Below are 7,613 nucleotides of genomic sequence, written 5' to 3' on the forward strand. Positions count from 1 at the left end.
AGTGATGGGGTGTAAACGTGCTAAACCCCCATCCTCCTAGGCAGGAAGTCAATGGCTGCTATGCAGAACCGGAAAAAAGAAAAAGAAGTTGCCAGTATTAGCATGTTGTTAGGAATATGGTGGTAAATATCAGAAAAACAGCCAAAAGCATTGAAAGTAGTTGCCTCTAGGAAGGCAACTCAGGATAAATGACTTGAACTAATGACTTCTAAGACTATATATTGATTTATGTAGACCAAAATCGAAAATTTCAAAAGAAAACAACAGCCTCAAGAGGAGTGAGGCAGAAGCTACTGGAAATAAAATGAAGGCGCCTCTGCTAAACTAGCCTCTCAAAATGCCATTCTCTAGCCACCTGCAAAGAAAACCCTGGACGGTGCTGTGCTCTTCTGGAAGAAATTCCGGTTTGAGTCCTGGCTCTGCCATTTAATAGCTGGGTAACCCTGGGCCAGATACACAACGCCTCTGGAAACATTTCTATTTCTTCATTCATGAAATATGGATTCTACTCTTACCTCACAGTGCTATTTATAAAAATCACCTTGTGCTCTGTGAAGTCCAGTATTATGATATAACTACCAGCAATCTGATATTGGCTTGTAATATCTAAGTCTATCTAAAGGGGAATGCGGGCTGTGCCTTCCTATCTTCAGTTTAATTCTGCATCACATACAGGAGGCTGAGAGATCTTTTGACTTTCCTTCTCCCTCCAATAGTGTACTTTGTGGCCATGTAATGTTTATATAAGAGAAACAACAGCTAAAATTCAAATCACCTCTTTTTGTTTGCCACTCAGCTCAGTGAAATTTGGGGGGAGAGAGCTGGCTGGGTAACAGGGCAGGAGCTAGAGTTCAAATGAAGTTTGGGGGTTACAGCATTCACCCATGACCTCTAATGGTTCACATACAGTATGGTCTGGTATTGTGAACAATCAGGTGTTTGTCTTATGGCCTGTTAGAGAACAAATATGAAATGTGTCCACATAGGTACCATTAGTTGATGACACACGAGTGACTTCAATTGTCCTGTAATAAAGAGTTTTGCAATAGCAGGACTTTGGCTTTGGGAGTGGCTCCACCTATGAGAAAACTGCCCTCACCCATTTGCAATAAGCAGATGTGTGTGAGGAAAAGAGATAATCCTTTGATTTTACCCAACATAGGTAACATCTGTACTTTGAACAGTTAAACATGGCGGCTGATGTTATCGTGAAGGTAATGAGGCGATAAGAAACAGGTCTTTTTTTTTTTTTTCTCTTAACCTCTTTTTCCCCTCCAGCCTTTGCCAAATCCTATCTCAAAGTGCCATTTGCTAAGATTAAGCCAGAGCCATAGCCAAGGACATGCTGGGGGAGATCCCAAATCAAATAACTGGTGCCAAAGGTGAGAATCAATGCTTCAAGTCAGCCATTACAACCGCATCTACTGGAAGGGTGTGGCTGGAACCCACAGAATATAAGGAAAAATGTGTGGGATTAGGATAAGTGGGTGGCAGTGCTGTCTCCGTCTTCCATGGAAGAAGTGGCAGGAAATCAAAGCTCTTTAAAAAGAAGGAAATTGCTTGGCTCCTATAATAGGAGGACAAATAACGAGTAACCAGAGAAAACGCCCTACTCTCCACTTATCTCAGGCACTCCTAACATCAAGGGGCCGTATTCAATAAAGCCTTTCTATCAATTCCATATCTTTTTCCAGAACCGTCCTTAAGCCACATGCAGAACCAAGCCGGAAGCGCACTGGGCCCCATCTCACAGTATATTCCGATTCTCAGGCAGGGGCTCCCCGGGGCACAGCACTCACGTTATATTGACTATATTGCATAGCTGGTTAAGAGTACATTTTTGTTGAACAATAAGCCATAGTTTCTATTGAAATGAGTGTCGAATTGCAGGTAAAATGCCGTAGGCGTGTCCGTGTAGCCGGCTATGCCACCAGGAGCCCAACAGCGGCGGGTGTGCAGAGCTGCACCCAGGAGGGCAACTGCAGAGGCAGACTCCGCGGGAAATGGTCGAAGAGAATGAGAAGGAAATGGCCATTTCTGTGACTTGTAGGAGAGGTGCCTGCCCTCACATTTCAGAATGATTTCTGTTGCATAAAGTGCTAGGCTTCCCGGGCTGAACACAATCTTTCTCTCATTGAGAGCTAGGCCAGATCTCCAGAGGCCATTTCTCTGGGCCCAGGCAAGGCCACCCACTCAAACCCTCCTCCCACCGCTCCTGAAGTCCGTTTCTACCCACCGCTCTATGACTAGGAAGCGGAAATCACGGCTCAAGGGACTTTATCAATCGCCCGGTATTACTAGATTCCAGGCTAGTATCTGGTTGATGTATTTGTGGGTCGGAGCTAACAAGGACAGACAGTCGGGATGCAAGTGCCCACAGCTATGTGAGCAGACTGGAGACACCTTGGAGTCCCTGGCCAGATAGAGCCACCACGGGGGGCGGGGTGTCCTCGGACCCTCTGGGCAGACGGAGGCCGGGGGACGTCACACCTCCCCCCCCCCCCCCCCCCCCCCCCCCGGCAATGCAGTCGACCGGCTCACTGGGGACACCAGGCAATGTTCATTCCAGGGCCGCTGGCGACGGGACAGTGGGGCGCGGGTGGCAGCCGTGGGGCGCGGTCGTCCAAGGCCCTGAAGGGGCTCGCGGGTCAGCTTCCGCGACCCCAGGGCCCTCCGCCCCCGCCCCTACTAGCCCAGCCTAGGTCCCTGTCCAAGTTCTCCGCGTCCCAGTCCCCTTTCCCCCAAAGCCCCTCCCCGGCGGGCCCGCCTCCCTGTCGGAGCCCTCTTCTCCGTGGGAGCGCCCCTCCTAGCGAGGGCCCCTCTTCATACGAGCCTCCCTCCCCGTCCGAACCCCCTGTCCGTACGGACATCTGACCTGTGCCCAGCGCCTCGGAGCCGTCAGCTGCCCGCGCCCCACGTCAAGTGCGCCGCTCGGGAGCAGGTGGGAGCTCCCGCCCCGCCCCGTCCGGCCCTCTCTACCCGGGACAGCCCTTCCCGGCCCCCTGCCGGCTGCGTGCGAGGTCTCCCGTCGCCAGGCCCACACCTCCCTCCACGCCCCTGACCGTCCCTGGGAGATGCCTTGCGCCCCGCCCCCCGGCACTCCCTAAGGTGTGTGCTTCGGCAGAGGCTGGCTCTTGGCCATGACCTTCTACAATCAGTCTGAGCAGAGGTCATGGCTCCAAAGACTGTTTACCAAGCCAAGCCAAGCCACCACCGCCAACACAGCAAAATAGCCACCTATGAACTCCTAGAAAAGGAAGTCTCCGGTGGTACATCAGAATCCAGTTTTTGTAGTGTAAGCTTGGTGGCTAACTTTGAGTGTCACGTGGTTCATTCATACATTCATTCATTCAACAGATCTGCCATGTGCTTTTCTGAGAGCAAATCTGACAGGCAGTTACAGTTCTATGTGCTGGGATAGAGCTGCGAAGGAGACAAGTCCCTGTCCCAAAGAAGCTGGCTTCCTGCTGAGGACTGCATGACTTTCTTTGCAGTATCGTGCTGTCGCGATGTCATCTGTAAGAAGTTGGCCTCCTGGAATGGTGCTGCACCTGTGGGTTGCCCATCATCCCTGTGGACGTTAGAAGTCAGAATGCAAGCGCTAAAGGCTCTACTCAGACCTACTGATAAGAGTCTGGTCCTGGAAGATGCACCTATTAAAAGCTTCTCAGGTGACCTGAGGAGGACTGGATTGAGAACCATGGGTCTAGATCTCTAAGATGCCTTCCAGCTTATTGCACTGTTGAGGGCACTGGCAACCAGGGAAGGCTTCCCGGAAGAGGTGTTTTGTATTAAATATTTGGATATAAAATGGATATACACTAGCAGTGCAGAAGGACACAGGATCCCAAGGGCAGCTTCTTTTGATCAAATAGCTTTTATTTTCTATAAAGTCAAAGAAATCCTCTTTTAAGGGTAAGGAAACCCGAGCAGGTCTTTCCTCTGTAAAACAGAGAGAATGGGACCTGGTGGCAAGGAGTGAGCGCTATCAGTTAAAAGAATGATGGAACCACACACCTTAGTTGGAGTGTGCCACAGCTAGGAGCTGGGAGAGAGCATCATCATCTCACAGGCCTCATCCTGGCACTTGCTCACACCCATTGTTTTTGAAATGTTTGACAGGGTGGAGTCCTGGATGCCTGTCACCTGGGAGAGGCTGTTCTCTGTCACCAGATCCCTTCTGTGGGCAGGCTTTCTCTTTAGTAATGTTTTCTTTTCCTCTAATGCTACGATGATTAAACAAATGTGTGACCTCCTAATTGTATAGTTACTGGTGGGTAGAGATCCTTCCTAATGTTGAAAAATCAGAACTAAGAAAATTATCTCTGCCTCAAATTATAATAACCAGGTGCTGGGACAAACCAGTTTTTAAAAAAGTAAGTTTGACTGTCCAATTTGATCTGGAAAAACAACTTAAACAGCTTCGATCAAGCAGTTAAAAAAGGTAAATTGCTAATAAATCAACTATAAATTAATACAATAATGCCACCTAACAATTATTACCAAGGTATTTTAATATAACAATGGGACAAATTAGTGTTCTGAAATAGATCCAATTATATGTTGATGTTAGTAAATACAAGGATGGCGTTTTAATTAAATGGGAAGTGGTTTATTTTATAAATGTTGCTAGTATAAGAGACTGTTCTTTCAGAAGATCTTATCATAGAGTTGCTCATTATCCAACTTCCTTTTGGCCATGGTGGTGCTAGCTGGGTACAGGACCACCCAGAATAAGTCCTATTTTTCCCAGCCTCCCTTTAAGTGAGGAGGGGTTATACGACTAAGTTTGGGCCAATGGGCTGTGAGTGGAAGTGATACAGGCAACTTCTGTGGGGGGGTGTCCTGAAAGGAAAGGGGTGTGTCCATCTTCTCCCTTTGTCCTCTCCTGCTGCCTGGAATGTGGACACGGCAGTGAGCCAATCTTGGACCAATGGTCAGGCAAGAGGATACAGGGAGGCTGGATTCTTGGATGATTTCACATAGATGATTCCATTTAACTCACTCCACACTAGTGTAGACTACTAAACTAGTGCTCACCTGGAGTGCCCACCTCCAGACTGGTAAGTGAAAGAGAAATAATACTGTATCTTGTGTAAGTCACAGCTATTTGAGGTTCCATATTCTAATTAATGCAGAATATCTCCGCTTCTGCTTTACACCAAACATATACAAAAATTAAAGATGAGTTTTTAAAAATCTAAATATACTATCCACTTAGCCCAGTAATCAGAGTTTGGGGGCTCCATTGTACAGAACTAACGGGAGATAAGAATTTAAAAGAGTCTTATTATAGCACTGTTTATAACAGTAAATATGTGTCAATATGGGAATAGTTGAATATATTATAGCATTACCTTTCTGTGATATATTGTATATTTCTATGATGTATTATATTGAAAAAGGGTGACTGAGATTTATATATTTATTGACCAGGAAAATAGTCACGATGTATTGTTAAGTTAAAAAGTTGCAGAGTAATGAGGAATTTTGCTCTTCTTTCTTTCATTTTATTGTGGCAAAATATACATAACATAAAATTTACCATTTTAACCATTTTTAATTGTACAGTTCAGTGGCATGAAGTACATTTACATAGTTGTGCAGCCATCATCACTATCCACCTCCAGAACTTTTTCATCATCCCACACTAAAACTCTGTCCCCGTTAAGCACCAACTCCACATCCCTTCCTTTCTCTAGCTTCTGGCACCCATTCTTCTCCGTTGTGTCTCTATGAATTTGACTACTAGAGGTACCTCATGTAAGTGGAATCATACAATATTTTTCCTTTTGTGTCTGACTTATTTCACTTAGCATAATGTTTTCAAGGGTCATTCATGTTGTATCATGTATCAGAATTTCATTCTTTTTGAAGGCAGAACAATATTCCATTGTATGTACACACTACAGTGTGTTTATCCACTCATCTTTTGATGGACATTTTGGATTGTTTCCACATTTTGGCTATTGTGAATCATGATGCTAGGAAATTGGTATACAAGTATCTGTTCAAGTCCCTGCTTTCTTTTTTTTTTGTGTATATACCCAGAAGTGGAACTGCTGGTTTAAATGATAATTCTATGTTTAAGTTTTTGAGACATTATCATACTATTTTCAGTAGCTGCACCATTTTACATTCCCACAAGCAGTGCACAAGGATTCCAATTTCTGTATAGCCACATGAGCATTTGTTGTTTTCTGTTTATTAGATAATAGCCAGTCTGATGGCTATGAAGTGGTGTCTTATTGTGGTTTTGCTTTGCATTTCCTTAATGATTAGTGCTGTTGAACATCGTTTCATGGGCTTATTGGCCATTTGTATATATTCTTTAGAGAAATATCTATTCAAGCCTTTTGTCCATTTTTGAATTGGGTATTTTGGGTTTTGTTGTTGTTATTGTTGAGTTTTAGGAGTTCTCTATATATTCTGGATAGTAATCCCTTATCAGATATGTAATTTGAAAATATTTTCTCACATTATGTAGGCTGCTTTTTTACTCTGTTGATAGTATCCTTTGATGCAAAAAAAAGTTTTAATTTTGATGAAGTTCAATTTTCTGTTTTTGTCCCTGTGATTTTGGTGTCATATCCAAGAAATCATTGCAAAATCCAATGTCATGATGTTTTCTTCCTGTGTTTTCTTCTAAGAGGTTTATAGTTTTAGCTCTTATTTTTAGGCCTGTAATCTAGTTTGAGTTACTTTTTGTATTTGTTGTTAACTTTATTCTTTTGCATGTGGATACCCAGTTTTCCCAGTACCATTTGTTGAAAAAATTGTCCTTTCCCTATCGAATGGTTCCGACACCCTCCAAAAATTATTTGACCATGTAGGAAAGCATTTATTTCTGGGATCTTTTTTCTATTCCATTGGTCTATATATTTGTCTTTTTTTTTTTTTTTTAGTAATAGAGATGGCATCTCGTTCTTGCTCAGGCTGTTCTTAAACTCCTGAGCTCAAGCAATCCTCTTGCCTTGGCCTCCCAGAATGCTAGGATTACAGGCATGAGCTGCTGCACCCGGCCAATATATCTATCTTTATATTAGTACCATACTGTTCTTATTACTGTATGAGAGTGAGGAACTCACTAGGTGCTCACAGCACAGGTAGAGAAAGATTTCTCACACTAAGACTAGGATAGAAAGAAGTAAAAAGTTTTATTTTACTTTCTCCTAATGAGAAAGGGCTCAACACAAGGAAGGAAGAAAGGAGTGTTGGCTCTGAAGCCAAGTGGCTTCAGGGCCTTTACTGGGAGTTGTGAAAGGGGTAATAAAAATTTATTGCTGTAGATTAATTTTGCAGGAGACAGCAGGGAAAACTGCTACATTCGCTTTTGCCCTTTTCCTATTTTCTTTGTAGGTCTCGTAAAATTCAACTGTGAAACCATCTGGTCTTGATTTTTTTGTTGTTGTTGGGAGGTATTTTTATTGTTGCTTCAATTTTGTTACTTGATATCAGTCTGTTCAGGCGTTCTAGTTCTTCCTGATTGACCCTAGGGAGCCTGTGTGTTTCCAAGAATTTGTCCATTTCCTCACTGTTTTCGAGTTTATGGGTATAGAGATTTTTATAGTATTCAGAGATGATATTTTGTTTTTCTGTGGTATCAGAAATAT

At 43.8% G+C, this 7,613-nt stretch overlaps 1 protein-coding gene across 1 annotated transcript in view; it reads right to left on the reverse strand.

Moving 5' to 3' along the window:
* Positions 1 to 2,896, reverse strand: part of TMEM45B (transmembrane protein 45B) — a 31,335-nt gene extending 28,439 nt beyond the window's left edge. The window contains exon 1 of the mRNA XM_069468698.1: positions 2,876 to 2,896. The gene's annotated coding sequence lies outside the window, so the exon portion shown is untranslated. The remainder of the gene's footprint in view (positions 1 to 2,875) is intronic.
* Between the last annotated feature and the right edge of the window lie 4,717 nt (positions 2,897 to 7,613).

Source organism: Eulemur rufifrons, chromosome 6 (genome assembly GCF_041146395.1).
Source record: "Eulemur rufifrons isolate Redbay chromosome 6, OSU_ERuf_1, whole genome shotgun sequence".
NCBI classification, from domain to species: domain Eukaryota; kingdom Metazoa; phylum Chordata; class Mammalia; order Primates; family Lemuridae; genus Eulemur; species Eulemur rufifrons.